This window comes from Protopterus annectens, chromosome 3.part0 (genome assembly GCF_019279795.1).
Source record: "Protopterus annectens isolate FY-2018-M chromosome 3.part0, PAN1.0, whole genome shotgun sequence".
NCBI lineage: Eukaryota > Metazoa > Chordata > Ceratodontiformes > Protopteridae > Protopterus > Protopterus annectens.
The window spans coordinates 184,051,827-184,067,148 of record NC_056731.1 but is presented as its reverse complement, the minus strand read 5'-3'; the positions used below and the strand labels follow the sequence as shown (position 1 = coordinate 184,067,148).

Sequence of the window (15,322 nt, the reverse complement as noted above, 5' to 3'; positions counted from 1 at the left end):
AGGACAACCGGTAATCATGTTTCTTCTGCTCCTAGGGATCCGCAAAGTGAGTGGCAGCCCTTTACTCAGGGGTTATTTAACAGTTTTACTGTTGTTAAGGCCTCCTCAAGGGGTTTCAGTTCCTGCTCCTCCCTTGTCCTCTTCTTCCCCTAAAAAGGCCCAGAAAATTGAATTGTTCTGAGGAAGAAGAGTTGGATTCTGATTAGGATTCCCTTGCTTATTCTACCCAGATTTCTACTCCTTTTGACTGCAGGTCTGTGGAGAAGGACCCTCATAATTCATCTGAGGAAATTTCCTTTGGGTACACAATCTGTTAGGATGATGGAATTTTTTTTATGTGGGATCGTGCCCAGATTTCAGATATCCATAAGAGGTACTATGACTTACTGCAGATGGAATCTCCTAAACCTGCAGCCATTCCTCCTGTCTTGGCTGCTTTAATGGATGTTTTTCCAATGCCTCTAAAGTGCTAGATTCTCTGCTCCGTGCTCCCAAGAAGTGTGATAGGCATGACTGAGGAGTGTTCCTTTTCCTTTAAATGTCCTGCTGTTGACCCCTCAATGGTGTCTGTAGCCTCTGATAACCAGTCAATTTGTGTAAGAAGGTTTACACTTCTGCTACCCTAGCTTTTAGGGCAATTAATTATCAGACCCATGTCTCTAGGTATGTGTTGGCCCTCTTTCTCTGGCTTGTCAGCTTTTTTCTGATCTTCCAGGGACTTCTCAAGTAGTTCATTGTTCTATCAAATGTAGTTATGATGTGGCAGATACCTCCTAGGGCTGCTGCTTTTGGTTCAGTACTGAGGAGGTATTCTTGGTTTAGCCTTAATATCATCGGGTAAAGGTTGAAGCTTAAGTTGATGAATGCTTCTCTGGATAATAAACTTCTGTTTGGGGCAGCAGCTGCTGGTTTATTTAAGTCTCTTCAGGGTAAGGGGAAGGCTTTACAGGAGTTTAAACATGTCTTTGTTTCTACTGTGCCTAAACATGTGATTTACTTTAAATTTTAGTGAGTTGTGGAGCTTTTCTCTCCGGACCGCCACTGAAAATGGACATATATCCAGTTGGACTAGCCCAGTGAGTTGTGGAGCTTTTCTCTCCGGGCCGCCACTGAAAATGGACATATATCCAGTTGGACTAGCCCAGTCAACAAATGTAAAATAAAAAACACATTTCAGAGAAACTACCTTTCTAAGACAGCCTTTTTTCACAGGCAATCACACCCTCCTTCTAAAGGTAAAAAGGGTGGTAAACGGACCCCTCCTGCTAAGGCCACTCAGACTGCAAGGATTCTAAAGCCTTCCTTTCCTGACATACCAGGAGCTGTCTGACTATCCAACTGTTCCCAGCCACATTCCTCTTTTTCTTCACTTCTCTCTCATTCTCTTCCTGTTCAGCTCCGAATCACCCAGGATTCTTCGAGTTCTGTCAATCATTCAGTAGGGGTACTTCATGGTCTGGATCTCTAGCCCTCCTTTTATGGGTGTTCCTCAGCCTATTAGGGAACAACTTCTTTTTTCCCCCAGAGGTTTTAGGACACCTCTTGTCTCCAGGTACTATTCAAGAGGTGCCTGTGTCCCAAAGGGGGAAAGGGTTTCATTCAAGAATGTTTCTAGTGCGCAGGAAAGAAGGTACTTTGTGATCTACTCTAGACCTCTCTCATTGAAACAACTTTCTGAAGGTGCCTTCCTTTTGGATGTTGTCCCTTCAGTCCCTTTTTTGCTCCCTCGGGTCTTTCTGTTTTTTCTGGATCTCAAGGATGCTCATTTCCATATTCTGATCCACCCTCTTTTCGGCAGATGTTTGTGTTTCTCTGTTGCTTCCTAGCATTTTCAGTTCTGTGCTTTGCCCTTTGTACTCCCCCATGGGTCTTCACCAAATGCCTCACTCCTGTGACTGCTTTTTGCAGGCTTCAAGAGATCCAAACCTTTCCTTATTTGAACGACCTGCTGATTCGGGTATCCCCTTCAGAAGGTCCTTTTGCAAAATCTTTGCTTTACCATTTCTCTTCTTCAGAGCCTGGGGTTCACAATAAACTTCAAAAGAATCTTCCCTGACCCCCTCACAGGATCATGTCTTTCTGGGTTGCAGAACTCAAAATGGTCTCCTCCAAAGGCCTTAACTCTCATTTCTTTCTTTCAAACTCTTCTTCCCTTGGCCTCCATTTCACCCAGGAAATTTCTGGGAGGTCTGCAGTTCATAGCTTTCAGCATTCCAATGCTTCCTCTGGCCAAACTCCACATCTTGGGATCTGTTCACAGACGTTTCAGATATGGGATGGGGAGCAATGTTTGGCTCCCTGAGGATTCAGGGATTGTGGTCACCTTATCAGCAGATGGAGCACATCAACATCAAACAGATGAGAGCTCTTATGCTAGCTCTTCAGGCATTTCATCCTCTCTTCTCTCTGGGGCTTCTCAAAGTATTAACAGACAATACCGCAGTTATGTGGCATATCAACAAACGGGAGCACAAGACCTTACCATCTCTGCCAGCTGGTACTTCTGGTATGGGATCTGGCTCTCAAGTATCAAGTGACTCTTCAAGCAGTTTATATTCCTTTATATCAGAACATTGTGGCAGACAATCTGAGCAGGTCCTTCATTCAATCCCATGAATGGATGCTTCATAGGGATATGTTTCTGGACATTGTTCACCAGGTGGGGTACTCCTCAAGAAGATCTCTTTGCCTCCCGTCTGAACAGACAAATTCCTCTGTTTTGTGTCAGAGCTCCAGGTCCTCTGGTATGGAAGGTGGATGCCCTCTCATTTTCCTGGAAGAGGAGGTTTCTTTATGCATTCCCTCCCCTTCCTCTCATTCCGAGAGTCCTGTTCAAAATTCAACAGGATGCTCCCAACACCTTTTGGGGGCCCCTTTTGGCCACGACAGCACTGGCTCCCTCTACTTCTGCATCTGGGGAGCAACCACAAGTTACCTCACAGGGTGGATTTCCTCACACAAGACAAGGGGGCTCTTATCCATCCCCACCTGTCCACGCTTCAACTGACACTGTGGGTGATAGGGTTTTGATCCCTCATAGACAACTTTTATCTGAGGCCATACTGCAGGAGGCCAGGAAACCTACTACTAGGAAATCCTACTTGTCTAAATGGAAGAGATTTTCTATTTGGTGTCTTTCCCGTGACCTGGACCCACTTTCTGTGAATGTACCTTTGGTCGTCTCTTATTTGTGTGAGTTGCTCGATGCTGGTTTGGCCTATTCTTCTATTAAATCCTATTTATCAGCTCTTTCTGCTTCTCTGCCTTTAACTCCCCAGTTAGCTTCTAGATTTGAGGCTAAACAATTTTTTAAAGGCGTCCTTAATATTAGACCTCCCAGGAAGCCTATTCCTCCTCCCTGGGATCTTAATTTCATTCAGGAAAAATTGACTCTGGCTCTTTTTTGAGCCTGCTGTTTCAGCTTCCTTGCAACATTGTTCTTGGAAGACAGTTCTTTTGTTAGCTCTTACTCCTGCCAGACAGGTGTCCGAGTTGCAAGCCCTTGCAGCTTGTCCACCTTTTTTGATATTTCATGAGGGCAGGGTGTCCTTGCATACTAAAGGGGTGGCGTAAGCCACAAAACTATGGGCTAGGCTTGTAAATGCCCTCGGGCAGATAGCCTAGTATGAACCTATGAACCTATGAACCTATAATCCTTCTTTCATGCCCAAGGTGGTTAATGAGTTGTCAGTCTATTAATTTGCCTACTTTTTCCCCTCCCCGCAATGCAACAGTGAGAGGGTGCTGCATACCTTAGATGTGCATAGATAGCTTTAGTTTTATCCTAATAAAATCTGAGCTATCAGAAAATCTGATCCGTTGCTTGTTTCATTTAATCCTCGGTCTTTAGGTTTGGCTGCTTCCAAGCAATTTCCACTTGGATTTCAAAAACTATTTCCTTTTGTTATACTTTTCATGATGAGAGCCTTCCTTCTTCTGTAAAGGTTCATTCTACTAGAGCTGCGTCTTCATCTGGTGCTTTAGACACTAATTCTATTGCTGAAGCTGCTACCTGGACTTCTGTGCATACCTTTACCAAACATTACCAGTTGGACGGTGTCTCCAGAACTAGAGCTGGTTTTGCTGATGCCATTCTTCATGGCTTCTTGGAGGGTTCTGCTGCTGCTTCCTCCTCCCAAGTTTCTTCTTGAGCTTTGGCACTCTCCCATTTGTGATGAATACTGCAGCGGTGAATGTAAAGATGTTGTACAGTTGTGTAAAATCTTACCATAACAGTAGATGTCCTTGCCTTCACTGCTGCAGTATTCACTCCCTCTCCCATCTCCCTAGTCTTTTTTTCCTTCCCGGATGTGCAGGTTCTCCTTGGTTTTCCTTAGACTGCTGTGCCTACTGGGGCAATCAGTTCTGAGGATGGTATGCCCAAACGTCACCTTTATGCCATATGCTATGCAAGGAGTGTGTAGGTGACATTCAGTGTACCTTAAAGTAATGGTAGACTTCGGTAAACTGGCTGGACATGGGCTTCATGGCATGGAATCCCATTTGTAATGAATACTGCAGCGATAAAGCCAAGGACATCTACTGTTATGGTAAGATTTTACACAACTGTACTTTGCAGCATTTCTGTTACAATAAACAACACTTTACTGTAGGGAGAAATGCATCCTAAGTATTAAGTTAACTTCACTTTCTCGTACAGTTTTCCTTTAATATCTGGGACTGCTCAATGCTTGCATTCTACTAAAGCTGGATGGTTAACAAGAAGAAAGCACCTCAACCATTTTTATTTTTTGAATTAAAGCTTTTGGATATTTTTAGTACATAATGTTAAGTGTGTTTTTTTTTGTTACAACTTAATAATGCATGCTATTTCTAAACCTGCACCTTACCAGATCAAAACATATTTTGTAATATTACCACCATTCAGACAAATCTGGTCTGAATACAGTGGTAGTTTTCTTACAGGATTGCAAAAGGAAATTGGGTTTTCCTTTTATAGGTTCATAGCTGTGTACTAGGCTAATGGCCCTGGAGCCTTTACAAGCCTAGCCCATAGGATTACCCTGGCATCGTGCCACCCGACCTTGGTTCCCACTGCCTCTGTCGAATAAAACCACTGGAGTGATCCCTGGGGTGAATTTTTTTATTTCCCATATACTCTTCAATATTTTTCTGTTGAAGAGGGCCAGTGAGGTGCTCTGCTTGACATGTATGGGAAGTCTATTCCACAGCATGGGCAGTCTCTGGGTTATGAACCTGTCCCTCCAGCATGTTCTGTTGATTGTGGTAATGAAGTTGAGGTCCTGGAGCGTGTGGTGCATAGGGATTGGGATTTCTTTAGATGTAGTAATTCTAACAGAGCTGGGTCAGACATGGCTTTGTAAGTCAAGCAGACATCAGCTCTAAGTAGGCGATATGAGACAGAGAATAGTTGGGAGTTTTTTTTTTGTCTGTCCATAGAGGACAAATGTTTAAAGCCTGGGATCCTCTTTGTGAGGTACTTTTGTGGTCTCTCCAGTTGTTGCAGGTGTTTAGTGAGGTACATGCCAAAGGGGGCATTGCACTCAATGACTGGCCTAATGGAGGGAAACCATGACCTCCGTCTTCCTGGATGCAAAACCCTTATTAATAAGATGTGCCACACAGAAGGACTTTCTCTGACCACAGTGGCAAAGTGGTGGTCAAAAGAGAGGTTGCTGTCAATCTGTATTCTCAGATCTCTTACAACGCCTTCTGTGTTCAGTGGATTACCATCGATGTGGTAATTCATGGGAACTGGGTTTTTCCCAAAGGGGAGGACGACGTTTTTTGGCATTGAGCATAAGGCCATTGGTCTGACACCAGTCAGTCTCAGTGAGGCCTTTCTGTAGGATGTCAACATCACATGGAGAGTTAACAGCTCCAACTTGCAATTGTCTGCGAACTTTTGTCAGCCAGAGGCCCTCCGTATTAGCCTGGACTTCAGAGAAGTAGATACCAAACAGGAGAGGACCCAGGACCGAACCCTGTGAGACTCCATTTGTGACTGGTCGGCAGTCTGACTCCACTCGCGACTGGTCGGCAGTCTGACATGGAGTCAGCTACTTTCACACTGTGGGTTCTACCTGTGAGCCAGTTTGCAACCCACCTAATGATACAGGGGTTGATGCCTAGCTTAGTGAGTTTTTCTATGATTTTGAAATCTTTCTTTCCTTTTTTTTTTTACTTTCACTGTTTCTGATTTACAATAAGTTTTTCAAATTAACACAATCCATTGTCATCCGATGCTTGTACATTTCAGTGATTAGACAAACATATACACACGTGCAAATAGTTATTAATTAAACCCATGTTATAAATATACACATGAATATATATATTTTTTATTATATACACGCACAAAAATGCATATATATATATATATATATATATATATATATATATATATATATACATACATACATACACATACACACACACACACATATACGTATACATACACACACACACACACACACAATTTCTCTTGCTCGCGCACACACACACACCGCTAATGTTAAATGTGTTCATGCTTTACTTACTGCAAACAATTCACAAAGTGTTAATGTAGTGTACTGCTGAAGGCCATCTTTAAATATTCAGTTTTAAGTAAAACATATTATATATACATGTGCATGTACATTTTACATATAATTAACCATTCATTATGCTAAATCTATTCATCCAGAGACCTCAATCTCATTACCACAATCAACAGAACGTACTGGAGGGACAGGTTCATAACCCAGAGACTGCCTATGCTATGGAACAGTCTTCCCATACATGTCAAGCAGGGCACCTCGTTGACCCTCTTCAAAAGAAATCTTGATGAGTGGATGGGAAATAGAAAATTCACCCTGGGGATAACTCCACTGCACTACTCGACAGATGCACTGGGAACTAAGGTCGGGTGGCATAATGCCAGGGTAATCCTATGCTTGTAAAGGCCCCAGTAGCCTAGTACACACCTATGAATCTATTATACTAAAACTAGGCTCACTTGTTTGCGTGTTTCAATAAAGGATATTCTATTTTTAACACAGCTGTTGACTACCTACTATTTTGTATTTGATTATTTTGTAGCACGTATTTTACATTTCAGTTTTTATTAAGTGAACTAGCTGCATAACATAATTCAGAAAGTAAACATCATACCATCCATACTACGAAGTTTCTTTTTTGTTTATGCTTTATACACACACACATTTTATACACATGTATTATTGATGATTGCCTGTTGATGCCTCATGAACTATTTTTAGTAAACTAAAACTTGGAACACATTTAACATTTCAGACTTAGCCAGTACCTTTGAAATAGAGATAAATCCTTACTATAAATCCAGGTAACCTGGGTTCAGCCAGCAGCGCAGCAACCTGTAAGAGCTGGTGGAGGATACAGAGAAATGACAAGGCTTAGTCCGTTTGCCTCTGCACAAGGATGGAATGGTGTGACATGTTGGGAGGGCAGGGTATTCCTGTAAGCTCTCGGTCGAGACCAGAGGAACAAACAAAAGCCAAGCTACCTGAACAGTCAGAATACAGGTGTTGTCCCTACTTTGTGTGTGGGGAAAAAGGGACATACCTACAAACCAAACTTCACTGCTCACAGTAGCCAATCTTGAGACATTAATGCACAGGGAAGGAGAAGCTTCCCTGTAGCTTGTCAAACCAGTTGCTGTGAGCAGCAGTAGCAACTCTCAGGTCCACTCTCCTTTCAAATCCTGTTATTGTCAATGTGCCCCAGCCTTGAGAGAGAGAGTTTAACTTCTCAAGTAATATGGTGCTTTAAAAAAAAAAAAAAACTAGGAAGAATTCTCAGCTTCAAGACAGTCGTTAAACAGAACTAATTCACTAAACAGAACTAATTCACCAACTTTAGCCTTTGTATTCTTTTTAACTCTTGACCGTTTTACTGTAGGCTAATCTCAAATACAAATTAGGAAAGGTCTGTCGTGAGAAGACAGATATTAATTCATACATTAATTCTAATATCTATAATGACAAAATAATTAATGAATAAAACACAAAGGCACTGAGAATATGATCTAACCTCAGCGAGATGTGTACTCCAACCGCATTGAATAGAACCATATCACAAGTAGACCACTATAGCTAGCTCACCAGTAATAAAGCTACATAATTTACATACTACAGTCACGGGGGAGTTGATGGTTGGCAGGCAACAGTGAGAAAGAAAATGCATAGTTAAAGAAAGTTTAGCAACAGAAATGAGGAGCTTTTCTCTCTGGGTGCATATATAAAATGTGCTACACCCAGTAGTGGCAAATTCAGCTAATAAAAATGAAAGAATGACATAAAAAATAAGTAATGCGTGTGTTAATTATTAATACTAATGTACAACAAAATAATAAAGTACATGCAACAAAGGTACAGGATCTTCATATATCATCCTTCCAAAATGTCTTAGCAATTAAGAGTACAGGTCTGGTGAATGAACAAACATGTACAGCTCAATATAAAACACACAGATCTTTTGATCCCCACCCCCTCTAAAAACTCCAAACCAAGAACAGACAAATAGAAGTAGAAGCAAACTACAAAAGCAAGGGAAAAAGCCAGGAGTGATATGCTTCAAAACTCTAGCCATTCCTTAGTCACACCTGGATGACAGGCTAAGGTAAGCTGCACACAACAGAGTACTCTAGAGGATGACAAATCTTTCATGTTACTGTGACTAGGTGATTACACAGTGCTGAACATTACCTCACAATAAAATTTTCCCAAATACATGAAGAATTCAGAAACAAAAGAAGCAGCAACCCGAAGCATGGCCTTGTACAACAGAGGAATTACACCATGACTGGTGACCCAGGTGAACCATACCGAATTATCAGCATGGACAATGGAAAGGCTGCTCTAGAAGAAAGGCAGTGAGTGGCCACGGTGAGCACACCTATCCTTGGGAAGGAAACTGGTCCTGCTGTGCTGCTTGAGTGACACCCAAAAGGAGCAATGCGTGTTGCACCACTGGGTAAGAACCTGTTAATCATGTGTTCCTCTGGTGTTCCTCTGGTGTGTATGGTCACTAAGCAGACAGCACTAAGTTCAGGTCAAGGGAGCCAATGTGGAGCTTGCTCCACAGAAAAGCTCACCACTCCACCAGGGATCCGTGACCTACTCCCTCCCATTGGCTGATGAGGCTCCCCATGCAGAAACAGGCTATAAGACACTCACCTAAGCATGCCTGACCCTTGCCCCAACAGGACGAATTGGACAACTGGTTGGAGGTAGATAAGCCTTCAAGCAAGCCACACAGACGGGGGATAAGGAGGAAACAAAAAGCATCTTACAGTCAGGTAAAAATTCACAATGTTAGCTCTTGCTAAGCAAAACAGTTAGCACAATGATACCAACAGCTTTTAAAGAGAAAGAAACACCACACTTGCAGTCAAATGAGACTTCATTCCACAGATGACACAATGCAAAAAATACAACCACTCAGTAAAACTGGCAACTGCATTAGAAAAACAAATTTCTAAGGCATAAACACAAACAAGTCAAATTTCACTCCCTTATAAATTTAGTTTTCCAAAATATTATGAGTAAAACATTTCATTGCGTCACTCTTTATTTGAATTAAAATTTACTTAGTTTTGTTGGCCATGTTTACTATTTATTCACAAAGAACACCAAAGGCAGTATTCATAAAAAGTATGAGAAATTTGCCCAGGGCAAAAATGGAAAAAGTCTCGCTTCCATTACCATTTTTGCGTGAGTAATTTTGTAGAAATATTTTTTTTGGGGGGGGGGGGGTAATGAATAGCCTAGCAGGAAAGTGCCTTACCTGCTAGGCTACTGACAATGCTGTCAATGTCATGTTTCATGTCAAATGATACACATTTCCTTGTTAACACAACACTGTAAATAATTACACTTCTCAAATAAATAATGCATAAATAACCTTAAAAATAAATTCAAAGTTAAAGTAAACGCTATCCAGAAGAACATAAAAATAAATGAACTTTAAAACAAATTAAATAGAACAAATACAAAGTAAAACAAGTTGAATGGCACAGGCAGAGACTTAAAATTAAAAAGCAATGAAACAGACAGGAATGCATACAGAAAAAAAATCTGAACTCAAGATATCCAAGTTCCCTGATGACAGCTTACTCGCACAAAAACTATCCTAGACAAATTAACAACTAGGACTCATAGTGCCACAAAAGCAAGGCAGCAATAATCTCTCTTAGCATCTAGCATCCACAGATACATACATGTTTTTCCACCCAGCTCACATGACATTATCTTGCTAGAAAAAAAACAAGTAGATAGACCAGTATTTATCGTAGCAACCATAAGGTTTGCAAATACACATGCATATATACTTCCTTTAAAGCCTGAATCCACACACCTTTTAACTATTTCATGGAGCCTGGCATTTCATCAGCTTCACAGCTGATTTTCTTTGAGCCTGGCATTACCTTTGGCTTCACAGTAACCACTCTAAGGGAGACTGCTCAGTTAATAGCCATTTTAATTTTAATGTTGGTTGGCTCACTGAAAGTAAGAGTTCAGTATCTGAGCTCTTAGTATTAAAATTAGTTATCTTATTGGCAGCAAAAATGTACCTCAAATACAGGAAAGTACCATCACAGAAGAGAAATTAGTAGTACACTCTGGAAAACAAAACGTATTTGATAAAAATAGTTTAACTTCCAGTTACTTTCGCCAGATTCACCAAGCTCAGACTCAAGTGGAGAAAATTATGGGGAGTTAAATGATTGTAAACCTGTTCTGCAGCTGGCAGTATAAAACTTACTTGGGAATGACAAGTGACACTCATAACCCAAAGCAGTATTACATATCAGTAAGGTCAACCACATCTTGCATATATAATTAAGTGCCACTGGTGTGGGTTTAGGCTGCATAACCCCTAAATCTAACACTATTTTTGTTGCAACAGTGAGATTCAATCCCCAACAACCTGCACATTATCATGGTGGGGTTTAAGGTCTGTACCCCAGTTCCTGAAATTTCAGAAAAAGAAGAGTTTCTCATATCTCTCTCTCTATCCCCTCTACATCTAGCTGCCAAAAAGGTCAATATAAAGTTGACTAACATGGTACATGTTGCACCTTGCAATTTCCAACTTCAGAGTCATAAAGCAGTAGATAACCCAAAGAAATTGAAAGCTTCGATAGTACTACTATGTTCTTTCCAATGCAAATACAATACAAAACAACTTTTTTAAAGACATATCAAACTTGTCTAGAAGAACTTGTATACCACACCTAGTAACTAAACTAAACCATTTCAGCAGACTAATTACAGACTTCCATAATTACTTCACACATTGCTGCCCTCTCACATGGAATCTTTAAGAACTCTCCTTTCTAATCTTTAATAGCTCTCATTTCTTAATGTTTCTCTTAAGCAAGACAAACACATGGGTGGGGAGAGACCTGCTATTCCAGACAACTCATCACATTTCTCTTAAGCAAGACAACAAAGGGAGAAAAAATAAGGCAAATGAATTATCAAAAAAAAAAATCAAAATATATACCAAATGTTGTTTTACCATTCATGAAAGCTGTTCAATAAAAGTAACTTTCAGACTAGTGTATAACTGCTTTACCTTTCATACAGCAACAAACAGCCTAATATTACTTGTGAAAAGAATGAGTGCTGTAATAGAGGATGATTGTTTTGTACTGCATCTATCACAGCAATCAAAAGCAATTAAAATCCCAGAAGGCAGACTGTGGCACAAGTGTAGTGTAACTAAAAACAATGCAAATACACTCAATCATCTTCAGTAACAAACCTGCCTTGAAAATGATTAAAAAGGGCTTTTAACCTAAAGGACAGTTAGCACCAATGCTGAAAATGTTATTACAAACAAGCTACCCAATGTTCGATTACGGGATTATAAGCACAAACTTAAACATTTGCTGTTGCAAACTTCTTGATTAACAAATGTACTAGGAAAAAAGTAAAAAAGTTTAACAATGGCTATAACAAAATAAAAGCCGGCAGTCACAAAAGGAAATATAATTGGGACCAGCCCACTATGTCAGTTAGCAAACAAATAATAAACACAATCCAGAATATAGTCTAACAGAATATCGGCACACCGACCTGCAGTAAAAACATGATATGTTTTGTTCGGCGTGTAGGACTGGTTTTGGCTGTACGGTATTCCAAAAACAGTGGATTTTGGCCGTGAAAATTCATATACACCTTTTGTGCTGTTATTTTTGGAAAGACATTTGAAAACTCAATTTTCCTCTAAACTGCTGCAAAGTCCATAATAATGGATAATGAATGCAATTTTACAACTTACAGTTTCACAAGAATGTCAATGCACAATATTTTTAAAAAAGAAGAGGAATAACCACCATTCAGTGAGTCAAAGCATAACAAACTAAACCTGACACCTTACAGACTGTCATCAGCACCAAGACATCTCTAAGTAAACTTCAATAAAAGTGTGTATAAGCCAATCCCTTCATTCAACATGCAGGGTATTACTGGCCCTTCTAAACTCTAAATGAGAAATTGCAGCGATTAGTTAGTACACTGTTTACACAACGGGAATATCTTGATATGTAACTAAATTATTATTCCTTTCCATTTAACTACAGTGGCGACAGTAGCGAAGTGCATCTTTAAACTATGTTGCAACTTCCGCAAACCGTAATAAAGCATCACTAAAACATATTCCCGAACAGTTCAACATATAACGCACACATCGTTTTAAAATGATTCTATTCACAGCCCATAAAAGCAGCAGTAAACTAAACACGACAAGGTTCTTAAGTGTCATCACTGCGATTACCTGCAGTTCACTATACAGCAACTTCAATCATCAGATTTAAGTATATTATTACTATATACACCAAATGCCCACAGACGAGAAACCACAAAGAAATCACTAAAAGTACGCTTAGAGAGCTATTTAACATATTTCTTCAGAATCGCCATATATGTAGTATAACAAGACGTGATCACAAGCGTTACCAAGGTTCCGAGTACCTGGCATACTACGAATACAGGTTGCAAGCTACACGGAATACTAGGTGGTGTGTTGTGATGCACTGTAATAACTGCAGCTGTGATAAGGAATGAACATTTTAGTTTTAACTGTTTACTTGAGGCAATACTGTCATCACTTTGAAAAGTAACCCATTACAAAATATCCCACAGACCATATACTGTTTGTGTTTACTCACGTGTCGCTGTCAAGAAACAAACATTCTTATTTACAAGCTGCAGCACTGATCTACTTTTTTTCCCTTTCACAGGCCTATTTAGTGCATTTAAATGAGTACAAATGGAAATATATTCCTGATCTATCAGCATAACATATACAAGAAGTAAAACTACATGACACTTCCTTCTGTAACAGAAAAGCAATCACACTTACAACATATGTTTACTTTCCATTTTTTCATGCAAATACAACATTATAGGTTGGGCCTACCGGAATCGCACGGCTACACGGAGAGTATCGAGTCCCCCGACCTTGTCTCACTGCTTACACCGTGGATCCGCTGTCTCCAGTGAAAGTGATCCAATGTCTACACAATTAACGCATCAACAGCTAGTGGCTGTTTCCCATAAACATCTGCAAGGTGCAGAAATAGCCGGGAATATATTTCCTGCACTCCACCGCTACTGTTTACTCAAGTACCGTAATTTTATGAAGCTCTGTATCACGATCAAAAGCAATGCCTTCGCAGCAACTTAATCCTAGAAACAGTGATGGCCTACAACGGCAGTCAGCGCGTCATCGCCGGCAACGTCGGCGGCGCGTCGAACGCCATGTTGGGGCGCTATTTGTTGTTTGGTGTAGAGTGTTTTATAACTTACGAGCTGCGCCTAGTTTCTAGGTAAACTTAAGAAGTTGACTGGATATCTTCTTTATAGTTGGAAGTAAAGCCTGATTTACAGAACAACCCGTTCAATACTGTTTTGCCGTTGTTGGGTGAAACTTTAAAAATATATGTATTGGCATTCACACAGCAGTTATTTGATTTATGTGTTTGTGATTTTCTTAAACTGTGTATTACATCAACAGTGAAGTCTTGACCTCTGATCAAAAATAAATGCGATGTCTTTTGAAAAAGTAGTGTCACACATATAAGAAAATCTGGGAGAAGACCCTCGGGAGTTCCACGAGCTAACCTGTGTGAATCATTACATATGTGGTTTACGTTGCTGTTGTTTATTTGGAGTAAAACAGCCAATCACGCTTGCAGTGTAGTGCACCGCACTAACACTGACATAAGTAGGAGGAGTTGCAACGAAAGTCCTCGGATTTTTTTTCTCTCTAAAGTGCTACCAAATTTCTATTCCCGATTAATACTACAACACTGTGATACTGCTACACTTTATTTTGTTGGCTGTTACTGAAATGATTCAGCAACGTGTAGGTAGGTACATTTAAGTGGAAATTCTGTGTGTGTGTGGGTGTAATATATATATATATATATATATATATATATATATAAGTCAAGAACAGTAGTGATTACCACACAAATTGTTACGACCATAAAATCCTTTAACTCATACCATTTTCAGTGGCGGATCCAGGAATTTGCAAAGGAGGGGAGGGGGGAGGCAGTCTGGTTAGTTACACCCGGCCAAGTGGGACACTAGGTTTGCTGGTTGTGAAAAGACCATCTTAAGAAGCTCTTGTTGTGTTGTGTCTTTCGGCTTTTCCCGGTTAGGGGTCGCCACAGCGGAACTCCTGTCCACTAATGACTGGTAGTTGATTTTTACGTGCCGAGTTACCAGCCCTGCCGCACAACCTTCAACGAAGGTACGCCCATTCACGCATTTGTCCATGCAGAAGACGCTCTGACAGAGAATCAAACTGGACAGAGTCTTACTGTGAGGCGACAACGCTACCGCAGCACCACCACCACCGCGGGTCACCGTCTTAAGAAGCTCTGACGTGTGGAAAGACCTCAATGTACATTCAGTTGCATATGATTCTGCTGTGGGTACGGCAGAAGAAACAGGTAATTCCTGTGGTGCACACAGCACTTGAACAGACTGGGTAATCTCTGAGATACATACCCGTCTCTCCAGCTGATCCAATTTATACCCAGGTAATGTTTAGGTTCATAGGTTCATACTAGGCTATCTGCCCTAGGGCATTTATAAGCCTAGCCAGAGTGTGTGTGGCTTTCACCTCCCCTTAGGATGAGAATACTATACCCATTAGTTTGCTGTGCCTGTGTCCAGCAGTGATACAGAGATGATTCCCGGGGTAAACCTACGATCTCCCATCCACTCGTCAAGATTTCTCTTGAACAGAGTCAGTGAGGGGCTCTGCCTCACATGGACTGGGATTCTGTTCCATAGTGTAG

General features: G+C 40.7%; 1 protein-coding gene across 5 annotated transcripts in view; it reads right to left on the bottom strand.

Annotated features, from left to right (window-relative positions):
- Positions 1 to 15,322, bottom strand: part of ZMYND11 (zinc finger MYND-type containing 11) — a 1,778,022-nt gene that overhangs the window by 1,451,437 nt on the left and 311,263 nt on the right. For 3 of the 5 annotated variants that reach the window (XM_044064678.1, XM_044064680.1, XM_044064679.1), the window contains exon 1: positions 13,429 to 13,777. The exons of 1 other annotated variant lie outside the window; for it this stretch is intronic. The gene's annotated coding sequence lies outside the window, so the exon portion shown is untranslated. Of the gene's footprint in view, positions 1 to 9,176; positions 9,240 to 13,428; positions 13,778 to 15,322 lie in introns of those variants that run through there. One more of the 5 variants, XM_044064682.1, reaches the window with a different exon arrangement.